Raw genomic sequence first — 18,501 nt, 5'->3', positions numbered from 1 at the left:
ACTGGAGCCCATAGACATCTACGACGTAAATGCGCCATCTACCTTGAGATATAAGTTCTAAGGTCTCAAACATAGTTACAACGGCTGCCTACCCTTCAAAACGAAACGCATTACTACTTCACGGCAAAAATAGGCAGGGTGGTGGTACCTACCCACGCGGACTCACTAGAGGTCGTACCACCAGTAATTATGCAAATTATAATTTCTATCATAATTTATATAAATTATAATTTAATTTATTCTAGTTCATTTCCGTCCACAGTGTTTTCTGAGCGCTAAAATAAGTCCTTATTTACAGAACGTTAAAGAAGAGTTCTCAGCAATAGGCAATACAGGGTCTTGGCTGTGCCCCTGGCTTTGTTCACATCCGTGAGCAGCAGTGGCAACTTACTCTGTGGTCGATACAAGACTGTACTGTACAGTCTAGAAGTAGGCGAACTGTACATTTATAGAAGGCAACGGCTTGGCTCTGCCCCTGGCATTGCTGAAGTCCATGGGCGACGGTAACCACTCACCATCAGGTGGGCCGTATGCTCGTCTGCCTACAGGGGCAATAAAAATATATATATATATAGCGAGAACAGAAAAGGTAATTTTAAACGTTAAATGGTTCGGCAGCACTCGGCAGTGTTTAGTTTTGTGTACCATTGTGTGTGTTAAAAGCGTTTGTAGCGCCTGCAGTGCTTACCTTTGTCAAGAGAGATAACACCCGAGCTTGCATAGGCCTGCAAATACATTTTACGAGGTGAATATTCTAAAGTGAATGTTTTTTTTAAATTCATTATGAAATCTGAACAACTGAATAGTCATTTCGGGGAATATAACCTACTCTAACCTATTCTGTTTTGCAGCCGAAATTATCGGAGGCGTGGTTCCTATTTGTTAAAGCTTACAATAACTCCTACGGATGTTCCATTATAACTACTGAACCATGCATTCAATTGACTTGAAACTTCGTCTCCATGTAGAAAATACATGTACTTAATGGATAGGCTAATATATGAGTCTTGGACTCCCTACACCGGTTGCGAGGGCGTTAATGATGAGAATGTTTGTGGGGGTGAGAAATAATAATGTTTATTTTAAATGCCCAGCGAAGCGGTCGGGTACAGCTAAGTCACCTATAAGAAACAATGAAAGCGTTGCCTGTCGTACCTATAGCATAGTCGTGGAGTGCAAAGAATGCAAACCTACCCACAAAAGCCATACGTTTATACGTATAAGCGTAGGTAACTGGGCGAGAATATACACGTTCGTACAAAATATATAGTCCTTGAAAACGTTCCGCTTAACATTAAAGACACACCAAATCAATGACACGCATTGGGCGTTTACTGCAATATAAACTGTGTGCTTATTGCGAGTTTTTTAACGTTCTCGATAGCGTAAAAGTTAACTCATATTTGTATGGAGTTGGAACGTTTGCCTACGTTTGCCGCTAGGGGCGCTGTTCCAACTTCATACAAATTTGAGTTGACTTTTACGCTATCGAGAACGTTAAAAAACTCACACTAAGCACACTGTTCGCTGTCTCCTCCGATATTACCCATTACAGTATTATCTATGATATTTATATAGGATGTACCTACGAACTATAGTACTGTCAGTTTCGAATCATCCATCGTCTGGGCATTAAAACTTGCCGCGCCATAGTAGCTACGTCGATATTCGGGATCCTCCCTAAAATGTGGAACGTGTTATACCAGTCGAACGATATTAAACACTTTCAATAATTGAACAACCCTTCAACAGTAAAATGTACCTAATATAGTATATGTATTATAATTGGGTTCGTGTAGCTCGATAAATAATTCAATTTCACAATTAGTACCTACCCTCGCTTGTGTTCTGATATCATACGATACCGTACCAATCACATTGCGAAGCTCTATTCTGTTGGTTAATTTCATTTAATACATTGTTGTAAGTTGGCTGATATAATGGTTTTATTATATTATACATTTACTAAATGCTCTATTGCTAGAGATTCGAAACTTGGTCTGGGGTAGAACCTATTATTTCTTAATGTATCAAAGATATCATTTTAAAAATCACGAATATTTAAGCGAGAAATTAGCGAGATTTATTTAAGAGAAATAAGCGAGAAATTAATACACATTTAAGTAAAATGGAGAGTTTGATGTGGCCTCTTGGTGTGCTAGGGCAATTCGGTTGTGATGCGTAATAGTTCCAGTAACCGCTTAAAAAACCAGGTGGAAAGTGAGGTCGACCAGCCTTCTATAAAAAAAAAAATCTTAAATAAAAGTAAGACAATTAGCTGAAAGTAATTGTTGTTTAAAAGCGAAGGTAGTTTACGAATGTCACCCCGTTGATCAGTTGTTTTAACAAATGCTGATTTAACAATAAATTGCGTGCAGTTGTTCCCACTTGTCAAATGTTATTTTACTACTGTGATTTAAGAATTGTCGTGATTATTCATGATAATATTTTTTTTCATAATCGCAACCTTGGTACCTATTAGGGGAGATATGGTAGAATTCATAACAGAAGAGAATGAATATTATTGATTTCCATTTGTTTTTTCAATATGATCTAGATGGGTTTAATGTGGAATAAAAAATTCGACAGCTAATGGAAGTATTATATAGTACTTATAAATTGCGAATTTTGTTGATGTGGGTCAATTAGAGAGAGAGAGAGAGAGATAATACACTTTATTGCACACCAAAACACAACATTAGAAAACAGTCAACAAACAGATACCATAGATGGTCTTATCGCTAAAATTGTTTCTTCTACACAACCGTTTAATTTACAGAAATTCTGGAAAAGAAAATATATGTGGTAATTTTTCTTGGCTTATACATCCGACAGCCCTTCAAAACAAACTAGAATAACGTCACGAGCCAATTGCGTTTATTTCTTGCACTAAAAGGGTTCTCTTGTAATAATATAATGTTAAACTCCGAGTACCCAAAGTGAACCTTACTTACTTATTATCCTTTTTTTATTAATGGTCGACGTACAAACATTAAACTCGTTATCTATTTCAAGTAACAAAACATTAAATCGAAAGCGGCCAGCCAGCATCCACGAGAAACTGTTTACATAACCTTCTAAATTGGATTTCAAAGTTACATTACTGCGTTGATAGGAAGCCTAGGGGATGATACGTTCATATATACGAGTACATTTTAATGTGTACTAGAGGACCCGCAGTAGTCGAAATTCGACTATAATTAATTGGAATTGTAAGTTTGTACACTATTATGATTGTATTTTATACTTCTATAATGACAAATTTCGCCAAGGCTACACTATAAAAAATTTTAACAAAGACAAACAATATTTAATCTATTCTCAATTTGACAACAGACACGTCAAGAACTAAAGTTTGACAATAAATAGTATGCATGCGTGTGTGCGTCAAATACATGGTATGTAGTGTGTGTAATGTTTTCTTTATTGATTTAATGTATCTTTTATGCATTATTTTAAAAAAATATTTGTATTGTGCACTTCTTCTCTATATTCTCTATAAGTGTGGAAAATTTCATAGTCCTCCGTCCGCGCTATTTTCGTAAAAAGGGATACAAAGTTTTTGCTTCACGTATTAATATATAGATTGATTCAGTGAAAGCTCTGTGCGACAACTATATATGTAAGCATAAACGTTTTAAATTTGCGTAATCGCTTGGTATATCTATGTAATGCGAAGGATTTATCAAATATTGATCGATTGATCATATTGGTATTTAATCTAAAATTTTTGTGACTGTATTTGAGTCGACTATTATCAAAGCCGGCAATCTGACTTTTGGACAATGATTGGTAAATCAGAAAAACGAATTATTGACTTTGTATTCCATCGGCAGTCACAAAACTCTTCGGAACGACATCTTAGATAAATAACAGGTTAACTATTAACCTTTATTTAATGCAGGTTTTGAACCGTATTCTTTGAAGGAGACGATTATATTCAAATCAATCTGTATTGACATATCAATAAAATTTTGTTGTCCAAATGCACAGATTGCCACCTTTGATAATAGACGACTCATTTATACTGTATCGTATACTATGCATTCTATTGTTTAAAGTAAATGTAATCCTATTAACTTACTTATGTGTTACACAACATTTTCATTAAAACAATATTACTCTTGTATAGTTAAATTAAAATTAAAATTGCTCTTAAAATTATGATTAAAACTTCGCTCGGTATTAAGGACTCTTTACGGGCTGTATAAACGTATTTTAGTATGGGATTACTTTACACACAATGTAGATATTCTTAGCGGAATTGTCGCTGCGCTTATTGCCAATAATCTGTTAAGAGTGGCTAAATGTAACCATGTATGTTATAAGTAGACCAAAGAAAATAACAGGTTAAGAAATTTCATTTATTTTAACGAATATAATTACCAAATGATAGGTTCCAATTGATACTGTGAAAGATAAATTTATGAATTTTTTTTTGCATATGGGTTCACTGTTGGCGAAGACGTGTTTTTAATTAGCGAATGGAAATAATGGGGTACTTCAAACTAAATTAAAATTTCGAAGCGGTTTTAAATAGCCATGTTAAAAACCATTACCATTAACGGCCGTCTGGTGTAGTGGTAAGTGATATGGTCACTACACAAGGGGGTCGCGGGTTCGAATCCCGCCAAGGGAAGATATTTGTATGATAAATATAAATGTCTTTTCCAGGGTTATGGATGTATATTAAATATGTGTATGTGTATAATAAAAATCTTATATTTATTTCCGTTATCTGGTACCTGTAACACAAGTTCTTTACGAACTTATCACGGGACCAGTTAACGTGGCGTGATTGTTAGTAAATATTTATTTATTATATTTATTTATTTATTATTATTACCTTCAGTAGCACCCAATAATAAATATCAATGAAGAACGACGGTCGTGCAATTGATGATCGTTCTCCAGAAAAACTAATAATCAATACAGGTGGTAGGACCTCTTGTGAGTCCGGACGGGTAGGTATCACCACCCTGCTTATTTCTGTCGTGAAGCAGTAATGCGTTTCGGTTTGAAGGGTGGGGCAGCCGTTGAAACTATACTTGAGACCTTAGAACTTATAGGTAGGTAGGTGGCGCATTTACGTTGTAGATGTCTATGGACCACTTAACACCAGGTGGGCTGTGAACTCGTCCACCCAGGAAAGCAATAAAAAAAAACTTTAGTTTTATTAGTTCGTAGTAGTAGCTTGATTAGTCCGAAATCAGAATTTTAGGTTAGAATAATAATGTTTATTTTGTTGGTTGAAAATTGTACAAAATTTCAAGTTAATCGCACATTCTTGATATTACACTAAAATTGGCTAGTAAAAGCGTTCTAAAAAGAATTACGTTTATTTTCCAGAAACTAAATAACCAAACGACGCGGATCATGTGTTAGTGGGAATGCAATCGCCTGTTCAATTGTTACAGCCGAAACACTTTACTTAATGACTTCGGACAATAGCTATAAATGAACGAACATTCAGCAACTTATTTAATTAAGAGCGATACTATAATAGGAACCTATTAATGGACATCGATACGTTATCGTCGTTTCCATGACAATAATTAACTTATCTGTTAACAATCTGTAAATTGCTTTGTAAACGAATATAAAATATATGATCGTATGGGTCATTTCGAAAGAACAATTTTAGTTTGTATTTATAACTTAGGGAAACCGGGTCACGCTTCAATGTCTGTTGCTAAATATTTAAAGTTGAAAGAATTCTGACTTGGTAAAACTTCCGTAGTATTTGTAGTCGTCGTGACCTAAAGGATAAGACGTCCGGTGCATTCGTATGTAGCGATGCACCGGTGTTCGAATCCCGCAGGCGGGTACCAATTTCTCTAATGAAATACGTACTCAACAAATGTTCACGATTGACTTCCACGGTGAAGGAATAACATCGTGTAATAAAAGTTAAACCCGCAAAATTATAATTTGCGTATCCACTGGTGGTAGAACCTCTTGGGAGTCCGCACGGGTGCGTGCCACCACCCCGCCTATTTCCGCCGTGAAGCAGTAATGCGTTTCGGTTCGAAGGGTGGGGTAGCCGTTGTAACTATACTGAGACCTTAGAACTTATATCTCGAGGTGAGTGACGCATTTACGTTGTAGATGTCTATGGGCTCCAGTAACCCCTTAACACCAGGTGGGCTGTGAGCTCGTCCACACATCTAAGCAATAAAAAAATGAAGCGACTACACTGGAGCTCAAAATTAATACGCGCGTACCTTACATGAATCCAAAAAAAAAAACTTAAGAAAATATAGATAAAGATTACAGCAGTTTGTTCTGTTCAATATAGTTTTTTCAGAGCACGATGTGAGCACGTTTTCCATTACGCATATTTTCCTTGTTCGTAAAGTAGAAAACATAGCAGCCATTATATAGATCTTTATAGGAAAAATACGAAATATTTAAGCTTTAGAAAAAAGTAATAACATCAAAAGAATATCAAATAGAATAAGCAATATTTGGTGGCTTTTTAGCCTATTTCTGGCTGTCTCTTTTGATTGTGTTTATAGATAATCTTTAATGCAGAATACTCAACGGGCAAAATCTATTCTGAGACGAAATTTATCTTTACGCATATCAAATCTGACAAACGTTTTCCTTATTTCGGACCTTTTATTCGGATTCTGCAATTTGCTCGAAACGCGTAGTCAACATTAACAAAAGTTGAGTTCTTTGCCGAATAAACCTTTCTCGACCGTTGGTGTTGTAATAAAGAGCGCTAAAATGTTAAAGAGCTTAGAATGAAACAGCGTCTGCGTGACTATTCTTCAACATCCGAGCTGCAAAATCGGTACTTGAACATTCTAATTTAAGCCGTACCGCCCGATACAGCAAAGTCGACAATCACAATAACAAATAAATGCTATACGTAATACTGTAGTGTCAAACGAAACGGTTTGCTCTTATGTTTATAGTTTCCATGTACCTACCTGGATGTTTAATTCGAGTGCATAATCACATTTGCAAATTGAACTAACAAATAAAATCGTATAATTAATTTTATTGCTACTACCGATTTAGTAAATAATTCATGTTTTAATCATAGCATTAATTCACTGTTAAGTTATAAAAAAGGTTATAAGTTATAAAATATAAATATTGTTAGGAGCGCAGAGAATACCAGGCTTTACGAAACAATAGGAGGTGTTGGTTGTTCGTGCGGTAATATTTAGATATTTGATGCCTGTTGAAGGCGGCAACAAGTGCTGCATCGATCAGAGTGACGCAAGTACCTCCCCCCGCGTCCCGCAAGTGCCTCCATGTCTACCGCACCCCCGCCTCGCCAGAACGAACCCAAAAACTGATTTACCGAGGCGAACTACTATAAAATTTTCATTTATAAATCGAGTGACAAATTCTTTAGCAGCGCAGCCGTAGTACAAGGAAATCATACACGAACACATTACAAATAAGGAAGTACGAGTAATATATAGAACGGAAATGTAAAGAGAATTTCTTAACGGAAAGTGGACAGGGAATTGTGTGTTCTGCTTGCGGAACTAGGGGATCCGATAGGAAATTATACTGACTTCACTGACAGGATTTTTAGGAAAGAAATATTCAAGGTACTAGTAAAAGGCAATCGTTGGATTAAGCTTTCTTCTATACTAATTTACTTAAATATTCGAATAATTTCATTTGGATTCTTAGAAATATTTACTTGTTCGACAAGCGATCTTAAAATTAATTATTATTTTTTGTTTAACACGTCATTTGTTAACTTGAATAACCAGAGAAAGCATTCGAGAATGATTCATTGAAAGCAACTTTGGTAAAACATGATAATAAAAAATGTGTGCGTGTACTAGTGTACACACGTAAGAAGTGAAACTTATTTATGGCCTTATTTTTCGAAAAATGATCTACATGCAACTTTCTAGAAATTGGTTAAATAAAGTTAAATTAGATAAAGTTTAAACAAAAGGATTTTATTATCATAGACATGAATACAAAAAAGTTAAATTAGATAAAGTTTAAACAAAAGGATTTTATTATCATAGACATGAATACAAAAAAGATGGCGCGTAACGGAAAAATGTGACGCGTAACCGAAAAATGTGACGGTAAATTTTTTTCCAACGCCGATAAAGAAGTTTCACTTCAATACTACATAACGTAATATAACATAATACGTAATAAAACATGATTAATAACATGAACTTGAATAGTCGAAGCACATTACGACTAAATAAGATTCAAATAAATTTACTTCAAGACAATTCAAGCTCTTCAATCTTTATCTTTATCTCTATTTTATATCTTTACTTATCTATATCTGTATCTCTATCTTTATCTTTACTTATTAGCAATAATTAATTTTCCGTGGAGGAAAACTCCGAAATTTTGGGTGATTCCTGAAGGTCTTCGATAAGCTTTATCATTTGTTATTGACCGATAACAATATTAAGGCTAGTTAGTTAGACCAGGCTTAGTTGCAGGAACTTCTAAAATAATATTATTTATTCTAACCGACTCCAATTTTTAAGGTGATTTAATGTACTATAGATTTAATATCAAAACGAAAATGTTATTATTCACATATCAATGACGTTTTTGCGACAATGGTTGTCATTTTAAAAAAAAAAAAAAATTAAGAACGCAGCGAAAGATAAAAAAAAACGTTCCCTTGTTTATTTAAATACATTACAACATTAGTTCATGGTAACCATTTTCAATTTAATGTTTCGCTTTGAATTACGACAAATGAGTCGTCTATTATCAAAGGTGGCAATCTGTGCATTTGGACAAAAAAAAACTATTGATATTTCAATACAGATTGATTTGAATATAATCGTCTCCTTCAAAGAATACGGTTCAAAACCTGCATTAAATAAAGGTTAATACTTAACCTGTTATTTATCTAAGATGTCGTTCAGAAGAGTTGTGTGACTGCCAATGGAATACAAAGTCAAAAATTCGTTTTTCTGATTTACCAATAATTATCCAAAAGTCACATTGCCGGCTTTGATAATAGTCGACTCAAATACAAAGGACGTGGCAAAAACAAAGGCGTTTACATATCGTAGCGTTATTGAACGTAATAATTAGTTATTTGTACGCGGATGTAGATACGGCTACACAATTGGACGAATGTTTGTTTTAACTTTTATAGCTTTTGTTAGGGAGTGCGCAGTGAGTGTCGTATGTGTTGGCGTCCGTCGTGACGTCAGGCTGGCTTTGAATATTTTAGAGTTGTTCATTAAAATTCCGTAACACCCACATCTGTTGGCCGGGCCCAAATCGAGTAATCATGGGAACAGGAATCGGTAAACGTATAATTGTACTGGTGGTAGGACCTCTTGTACTGGTGGTAGGACCTCTTGTGAGTCCGCGCGGGTGGGTAAAACCACCCTGCCTATTTCTACCGTGAAGCAGTAATGCGTTTCGGTTTGAAGGGTGGGGCAGCCGTTGTAACTTACTTGAGACCTTAGAACTTATATCTCAAGGTGGGTGGCGCATTTACGTTGTGGATAAAAAAAAAAATGTTTTGAAATCGTATTAAAACATAAGATTGTTTTGATACGATATAATCTGTTTCGGTATTAGATTATTTGTTATTTAAACTTGCTTCGGAATCGTAGCTTCACACAATATACAAGTTTCTCAAATATTCCATTTAAAATAAATTTACTTTAAGACAATTAATTGGCGAAAAGGTTATTTTTAAAAGATGTAAAATAATTATTGTTTTTTTATTGTTACTTAACTTTTTTTTATTTAGAACTAGAAGAAGGATAAGCCCGGGCTCCACCTGGTGTTAAGTGGTTACCGAAGGCTATAGACATTAACAACGTAAATGCCGGTATAAATTTTGAAACATGTGCTCTAACTCAGTGTAAGGTACAATGGCTGCCTTCAAACCGAAACGTATTACTGTTTCACTGCAGAAATAGGCAGGGTGGCGATATCTATCCGTGCGGCCTCACAAGAGGTCCTACCACCAGTAATACGCAAATTATAATTGTAACGGCACTTCGCTTGTGATGCGTATTAGTTCCAGTAACCACTTAAAAGACCAGGTGGAACGTGACGTCGATCAGCTTTCTATAAGTAAGACAATTAGCTGGTAAAATATGGGCACTCACAAAACGGGCTCTTATTTAAGAATGAAATTTCTTTTTAAAATGATACGTCGCGCTGAAGGCTGGAATAGGAATTCAATTCGTACTCTGACTCATCAGCGCTACGGGGGACCCTCCGTGTACCGGCATATGAAAAAGCGGAAGAAGTACTGATGACTACCGAACAGTCAAGCATTACTTTGCCTTTCGTTCGCATAATTAGTTCTACGATATCTACGAGCTCTACGACAGAAAACTGTAGCTACGCGCCGTAGGTGCCCTCTTTGGTCGAAGCCGGCGAGTGATACCTTTATATGCGTCGAGAAAATGTTTCAAACCTTTTCCGCGCATTAGTTCCATTGTTGTTTCATAGATGGAGCTGTTCAAAATTTTGTAAAATGATGTAAAATTGAGTAATGATTGTTTTTTTTTTTTTTTATTGCCTAGATGGGTGGACGAGCTCACAGCCCACCTGATGTTAAGTGGTTACTGGAACCCATAGACATCTACAATGTAAATGCGCCAACCACCTCGAGATATAAGTTTTAAGGTCTCAGTATAGTTACAACGGCTAAATAGTTACAACGTTTAGATGTAACTATTTAGCCGTTGTAACTATACTGAGTATATAACTATAAATAGTTACAACAATAAAATAGTTACATCCACTTCGATAAAGCGGCACGACACGAGAACCCTCTCATCGTGGCCGCCGGTAACTACATTCCCGATCCTGCGGACAGAATGGAAAGCAGTCGACGTCGCCCAAAACACGTCATCTCGGATCCTCCCGATCCACTAACGGTGCTTTTAGGTACTTCAAGCACCGGTCACCGTTCTCGTCGAACTCGTCGCTTGCGACGAAGGGCTCGACGAGTAAATTAACTCTCAGACACAGCCCACTGAGTTTCTCGTCGGATCTTCTCAGTGGGTCGCGTTTCCGATCCGGTGGTAGATTCTGCGAAGCACGACTCTTGCTAGGGTTCGTGTTAGCAACATCGTCAGGTTTGAGCCCCGTGAGCTCACCTACTAAAGTTAGGGTTACGCTGACATAGCCGCTAGGGCTATCAGCTTAGGTAGGAGAAGAAAAAAAAAAAAAAAAACAAAATAGTTACAACGTTTATTAAATGATCTAATTAACTGAGGTTCTGCCATTAATTTAGTATAGTTTTCTTTTTTTTTATTGCTATTTTAAGCAGAAAAGCATATCGGCCCACCTGATGGTGGGTGTTAGCGTCGATCATGAAAATCAGTAATTTTAGGGGCACAATAGCGTATTCCTATAGCGATAGTCAGCGAAATATAAATAAGTACTGCTTAGTATAGAAGCAATCGTCAATAATTATTCGGACTGGAATAAGTTCCTATATTAGTGTGTGTATTTAACACAACATATTGAAATATCGACGAATAACACTAGCCGTCCGTGACTACGAAAGCTGTTCAATATTCTAAACGTTGGAGATAATAAAATGACAGTAAAAAACGCGACATTAAGGCGTTAATATTTATTTTTATTTTTATTGTTTAGTTGGGAGAACGAGCTCACGGACCAATACTTTATGGCAGAAACAGGCAGGGTAGTGGTACCTTTGGTAGTCGTTGTCGGTGGTGGTTGTAAGGTCACCAGTGCCGGGCGGCACAATAACGAGTCCGTAATTGGATGGACAGTTTATTTCCAATCACAGATAGTATAGCAATATTAAGAAGGAGAAATTACGGAGTACAGAAGGCACAGATAAAGCGGTAGCAAGTTCAAACACAATAATACAAAATAGGTGAAAGCAATAAATCGTAACAAAGCAAAAGAGTACGCGTAAGTCGAGGAGTGACACAGTCTTAGCGTGGCGTTGATCAAACCCGACTGGCCGCGAGCGGCGGCCGAGTCGTGGCGCAGGCGACGACCAGTACGTACGCAGCTATACATAGTCGGGGTCTTTGCCGCATACTAGCGGTTGCGCCCGACTATGCTTGTGTAAATAATATAATTTTGAATAGTGTTGTGAATGTATGATTGTTTGGCGTATTTGTGTACTGTATGAGAGTGTGTTATAGAATACGTAATTAAATATGATATAATATTAAATATTGAGTAGGTGTGCAAAGTAAATTAATAAATAATATGAACTAATATACATAAATATAGTGGAAACACCTACAACACTCCCCTCCAGAGACCTACTTAGGTCGATAATAATCGGGAAAGCGTACTTTCCTCCCCGATCGAGTCGTCTGCTGGTATGGAGGCCCTGGATCTGGTTTTGGATCCGGGTCGGAATCGGGAAGTTTTGGTATGTTGCGCCGGAGTACAGGAACATCGGACGACAGTATATAAGCTGGCTTAAGGCGGTCTATGCTTACTGTCATATCTTTGTTCAGGACGCGAACAACAAAGCTTTTGGCGCCTCTCTTAAGAACTTCGTGTGGACCCGTGTAAGCTGGCTGTAATGCGCCACGTATCACTTCTTCCTTAAGGAATACGTGAGTACAAGTTTTCAGGTCCTTGAAAACGAAGGTTCTGTGCTTGGAGTGGTGCTGGGGTGGAACAGGACCTACCTTCTCGGCAAAAGACTTCATCCGTGCTGAGAACTCGGTTATGTCGGTGGTGTAGTAGGCAACCTCGTGGCCGAAAAATTCGCCCGGTAGACGGAGCGGCTCACCGTAAACCAACTCAGCCGACGAAGACTGAAGATCTTCTTTGAAGGCACTCCTTACGCCGAGGAGTACAAGCGGCAGAGACTCGGTCCAGTTGACGTCAGCATGACAGGTGATGGCTGCCTTCAGCTGTCGGTGAAAACGCTTAACCAAACCGTTGCATTGTGGGTGGTAAGCAGTGGTCCTCCGGTGATCGAAACCGATGGACCTGGACAGTTGTTGAAACAACGCCGACTGGAATTGTCCGCCTCGATCGGTAACGATCTCGGTAGGACAACCGTATCGCGCCACCCAACAGGAGATGAACGCTTTGGCTACTGTTTCAGCGGTAATGTCAGTAATAGGCACTGCTTCCGGCCATCGTGTGAAGCGATCGACGGCTGTGAGGCAATACCGATATTCGCCAGCGGGCGGTAGTGGGCCGATCTGGTCTAAATGGACATGTCTGAAACGCGCTGAAGGCAAAACGTGCGTACCTAAAGGTGAGGCAACGTGTCTGGTTATCTTCGCACGCTGACAAGTCAAACATGCCTTGGCCCATTTACGGCAGTTCTTACGCATCAGTGGCCAAACGAAGCGTTGTGCAACGAGTTTAGCTGTCGCATTGGGACCTGGATGACTGAGCGAGTGAAGGCAGTCAAAAACCTGCTGGCGCAGTTGATGTGGGACGAAGGGTCTGGGTGTCGGTGTGCTGACGTCGCAGTACAAAATGGCTCGACTCCCAGGTATGCTCGTCTGGACTAGGCGAAGAGAAGTCTCGCCTGTTAGGTGGTCTTGGAGTTCAGCATCTGAGGCTTGTAGATTGGCCATCACTTCTAGGTCGACAGGCGTCTGCAGTTCATCAACGCGCGATAGGGTATCCGCCACCACGTTATCTCTGCCGGCGATGTGGACGATGTCCGAGGTGAACTGCGAGATGAAGTCGAGGTGTCTATACTGACGTGGTGAACAGTTACTTTTCCGCTGGTGGAAAGCGTAACATAGCGGCTTGTGGTCAGTGTAGACTGTGAAGTGGGTAGCTTCCAGCATGTGCCGAAAGTAGCGTATGCTCTCGTAAATCGCAAGGAGCTCACGGTCGTACGGAGAGTATTTCATCTGTGACGGGCTCAACTTGCGGGAGAAGAAACCTAATGGCTGCCAACCTTCCTCTTTGAGCTGCTGCAGTACTCCACCTATTGCAGTATCGGAGGCGTCCGTAACTAGACCTAATTTAGCTTGAGGGTCAGGATGAGCCAGCAATGCTGCATCTGCAAGGCTTTTCTTGCAATCCTTGAAAGCTCTGAGTGAATCTCCTTCCATGACTACCGGATGGGAAGCTTTAACCGAACCGGATAACAAGGCGTTCAGCGGGGCTTGAATCTGAGCGGCGTTGGGCAAAAATCGCCTGTAAAAATTAACCATCCCCAAAAATCGTCTGAGTTCTCGGACGGTTTTTGGTGGGGGGAAATTGCTGATTGCTTCGACCTTGCTATCCAGTGGTTTTGTGCCCCTTTCAGAGATTTGGTACCCGAGAAATGTGACTTCGGGCACACCGAAAACACACTTGGCCGGGTTGATGAGAACACCATAGTCTTTCATACGGTTGAAAAGTTGGCGCAAGTGGTCCTCGTGGTCACGTGGTGTTTTGCTAAAACATAGAAAATCGTCTAAATACGGGTAACAAAAGTCAAAGCCACGCGTCATTTCATCGACAAATCTCTGAAAGGTTTGACCGGCATTCCTAAGTCCAAAATTCATGAAAGGAAATTCAAACAAACCAAATGGCGTGGTGATCGCGGTCTTCGGGATATCCTCCTCCGCTGTTGGTATCTGATTATAGGCCTTTACCAAATCGATGACTGAAAAAGTTTTACAACCAGACAAACTTTGTGAAAAATCGTGTATATGACGAATCGGATACTGATCGGGTATTGTGCGTGAATTTAACTGTCTGTAATCGCCACACGGTCGCCAACCGTTGTCCTTCTTGGTAGTAAGGTGAAGCGGGGATGACCATGGACTGTCAGACGGACGTGCAGTTCCGTTGGCTATCATAATGTTAAATTCTTGTTTTGCAATTTTAAGTTTGTCCGGCGCGAGACGACGGGGTGAGCATGCTACGGGTGGACCTGGTGTAGTGCGTATGTAGTGTTTCGTGTTGTGTTTGACAATACCTGGAGTACCAGCTGGGCGTGTTAGCTCCGGGTATTCAGCCAAGATAGCGTGGTACTTACTGTCGCCACCTGTCATTATCTTAACACTAGTAACACGATTATTATTTACATCTAGACTGGCTACAGTGCTCATATTGGTAAGACTATCGATTAATCTTTGTTGGCTGACATCCACTATGAGTCGATAATGAGACAAAAAATCGACGCCTATAATGGCTTTAGTGACGTCAGCAACAACAAAGCGCCATGGAAAGTTGCGGCGTAAACCTAAATTAGCATTTAATTGCGTATAACCATAGGTGTCTATAACTGTACCATTGGCAGCACTGAGTTGATAATTAGTCTTAGAACGGCGTTCACACAACTTAGAAATAGGGTAAACACAAATGTCACTTCCAGTGTCTATGAGGAAGTCTATATTATTGCTGCGGTCCTTGATGAAGAGGCGACCCGTAGAGTTGTGGCAGTCGCGAGTCGCCATCACTTGCCTGCTTGTCGGGTTTCCCGCCTTGTAGTCGCAGGGTCGCACGCACTTCCGCGCCTCGGCACCATGTTTGCTGTGGTACCAGCAAATGGGGTACCTGCGGTAGTTTGACTGCGACCGGCGTGATGATGAGTGGCTGCGTTGTCGTTGACGTCCACGTTCGTGCCCGCACTCGTGTGGCCGCGGTTGATGATGCACCTGCGTCGTCAGGGCGCTGACTTGCCGCGTCAACTCCGCTACTTGTTGGGATAGCCTGTCGATTTGCGATGACGATGATGATGATGACGTCACGGCTGCTGCAACGTGGTGTACTGGGGCTGCGATCTCGTGGACACGGTCGGCGAGCTCGGCGAGTGCGTCTAATGGAAGCGTCGACTGCGACGCGACGATCGGTTGCAACGTGGTTGGTAGCCGGCTGGTCCATATAGTCCGCAGGAAGTCCTCCGGGATCTCCGGTCCGGCGAGGTGTTGTAGGTGACGCAAGAATTGTGACGGTTTGCGGGTACCGAGCTGCTCGTGCGTCAATAGCTGCTTCACCTTGTTACCGCGGGACGCCGACAACCTTTTTATCAGCTCCTCTTTAAGCCGCTGGTAATCGGGAGGACCGGTGAGCACGTCTTCTACCTCGGCAGCATATTGGCGATCAAGGCTGGCCAATATATGATAAAATTTTGCCGTCTTGTCAGTCACTCGCATGATGGCAAATTGTCCTTCCACTTGCGCAAACCATATTTCGGGTTTTTCAGGCCAGAACGGTGGTATCCTGATGTGTGTTGAGGGTAGTTCTGTATTCGGGCACGCTGGCCCGACAGGCGACGCCATCTTGACGTGTCGCCGTGGTCGTGTAGTTACCTGCGAACGCGCCGTGTCCGATCCGCTGGATTCCGACATCTGTTCCTCCGGGGTGCTCGTAGTCGTGGGTCACCAGTTTGGTTGTCGTTCTTGTTGATGGTGGTGGTAAGGTCACCAGTGCCGGGCGGCACAATAACGAGTCCGTAATTGGATGGACAGTTTATTTCCAATCACAGATAGTATAGCAATATTAAGAAGGAGAAATTACGGAGTACAGAAGGCACAGATAAAGCGGTAGCAAGTTCAAACACAATAATACAAAATAGGTGAAAGCAATAAATCGTAACAAAGCAAAAGAGTACGCGTAAGTCGAGGAGTGACACAGTCTTAGCGTGGCGTTGATCAAACCCGACTGGCCGCGAGCGGCGGCCGAGTCGTGGCGCAGGCGACGACCAGTACGTACGCAGCTATACATAGTCGGGGTCTTTGCCGCATACTAGCGGTTGCGCCCGACTATGCTTGTGTAAATAATATAATTTTGAATAGTGTTGTGAATGTATGATTGTTTGGCGTATTTGTGTACTGTATGAGAGTGTGTTATAGAATACGTAATTAAATATGATATAATATTAAATATTGAGTAGGTGTGCAAAGTAAATTAATAAATAATATGAACTAATATACACAAATATAGTGGAAACACCTACAGTACCTACCCGTACGGACTCGTAAGATACCCTACCAGTAATTACCCAATTTTTTTTTGCAGGTTTCATTTTTATTACACTATGCTATTCCTTCTCCGTCCAATTGAATCGAGGACATTCGTTAAGTACGTGCTCCACTACAAAAATTGGTAGCTACCTGCAGTATTCCAACACCGTCGCCGTCATATCGCTCGATACGAATGCGCCGGGCGTCTTACACGTAGGCCACGACTACTTCAGACTACAGACTTCGTGTTTTAATTATGTCACTTTATGGAACGAAGTTCCTTATGGGACGATGCGGAAGAGTACCCTAACCGGGAAAAAAGTCCGTAACGTAAGATTTTTATTATTTATGTATAGTCTTAGTATGATGGCTATACAGTGTCTAATGTATAGTCTACGTGATGACGGTTATTATTATTATTCATATAAATAGCTGTTTCTTTGTATATTATTCTTATATATTTTTTATAAATCATTGTGAATAAAATAAAGTTGATAACTTTGTAAAGTAGTTTTTTTTTTATCCATAAAAAATCATAATAAAAAATGTATAGCCGAATAATTATTTTCTTTATACCTCGAATAGAATTTAAAATTAATATTTTTATAATAAGGAACATCGTTCCTATCCGGTGTCCCACGACACCACACATCTATTTTTTTATTATTAACACAATTTCTGTTTTGGGTAAAGATTTTGTGATCAATTTGCCATTTAATTGTAAACAGATGCGAAATAATTAGCTACGTTCACATAATGTAGTTCCCTTTTCACGAACACACATTGATAGGTAAATTAAGCGAATCCTTACAAGCGCCGTGTACGTTTTGCTGCTCCTTTTACCTCATCAGATAACATCCAAATTACAAACGTTTATGCTGCCTCATTTAATTTCCCCCGACGTTATACACACCGTATAGTAAAATTTAATTTCTGAGCATTCAATTATCTTAAATGTCAACGTCGTTCTGAGAAAACAATTCCAGAACTTTCCAAAGTTTGTTGGACGGTAGTTAAATTTTCTTGCGAAATGATCGTATTTTTATTTTATATCCTTCACCGAATTCGGTTTTCCTTTGTTTTTTTGCGACGCACCTAAAGCGTTCACTTGAAAACCGCAAAAATAGATTAGGAATCAATTCGTTGGAAAAATAGACTAAGCAAATTACCTTTTTAATACCTTGTAATTAAATGCTAAACAGAATAAACAGAGCTACAACGAAAGAAAAATAATGTTGAGCTACAAGTTACCAGGCGTGAAATTGATGGAAATAATCAATTTTATAATTAAATAGTATAGTCCCACCACTCGGTACGATCACACGCAGCGAATTGTCCATCAGTGTACTTAGTGCGAGTTTTTTAACGTTCTCGATAGCGTAAAAGTTAACTCAAATCTGTATGCAGTTGGAACAACGCCCCTAGCGGCAAACGTAGGCAAACGTTCCATACAAAACTGAGTTAACTTTTACGCTATCGAGAACGTTAAAAAACTCGCACTAAGCACAATGACCACGGGATCCCCAAGCTTTTTATCGCTGGAGGGTTATAAAGGTAAAACTATAAAGTATATTTCCTTCGTAATGGCCACGTTACTCCGGCGGGTCGCTTTCGATAAATGTCAAATGTCACG

At 39.6% G+C, this 18,501-nt stretch overlaps 1 protein-coding gene and 1 long non-coding RNA gene across 2 annotated transcripts in view; one reads left to right on the top strand and one right to left on the bottom strand.

Annotated features, from left to right (window-relative positions):
* The window catches only part of LOC101742641 (synaptotagmin-5), a 53,784-nt gene that overhangs the window by 27,232 nt on the left and 8,051 nt on the right, over positions 1 to 18,501 (bottom strand). The window lies entirely within an intron of this gene.
* LOC134200048 (uncharacterized) lies at positions 3,383 to 5,638 on the top strand. The gene is made up of 2 exons (XR_009974788.1): positions 3,383 to 3,622; positions 5,350 to 5,638. It is a non-coding gene; the product is annotated as an uncharacterized LOC134200048 (long non-coding RNA).

Source organism: Bombyx mori, chromosome 13 (assembly GCF_030269925.1).
Source record: "Bombyx mori chromosome 13, ASM3026992v2".
NCBI classification, from domain to species: domain Eukaryota; kingdom Metazoa; phylum Arthropoda; class Insecta; order Lepidoptera; family Bombycidae; genus Bombyx; species Bombyx mori.
The sequence above is the reverse complement of the archived record's forward strand: the minus strand, read 5'-3'. Positions and strand labels throughout refer to the sequence as shown.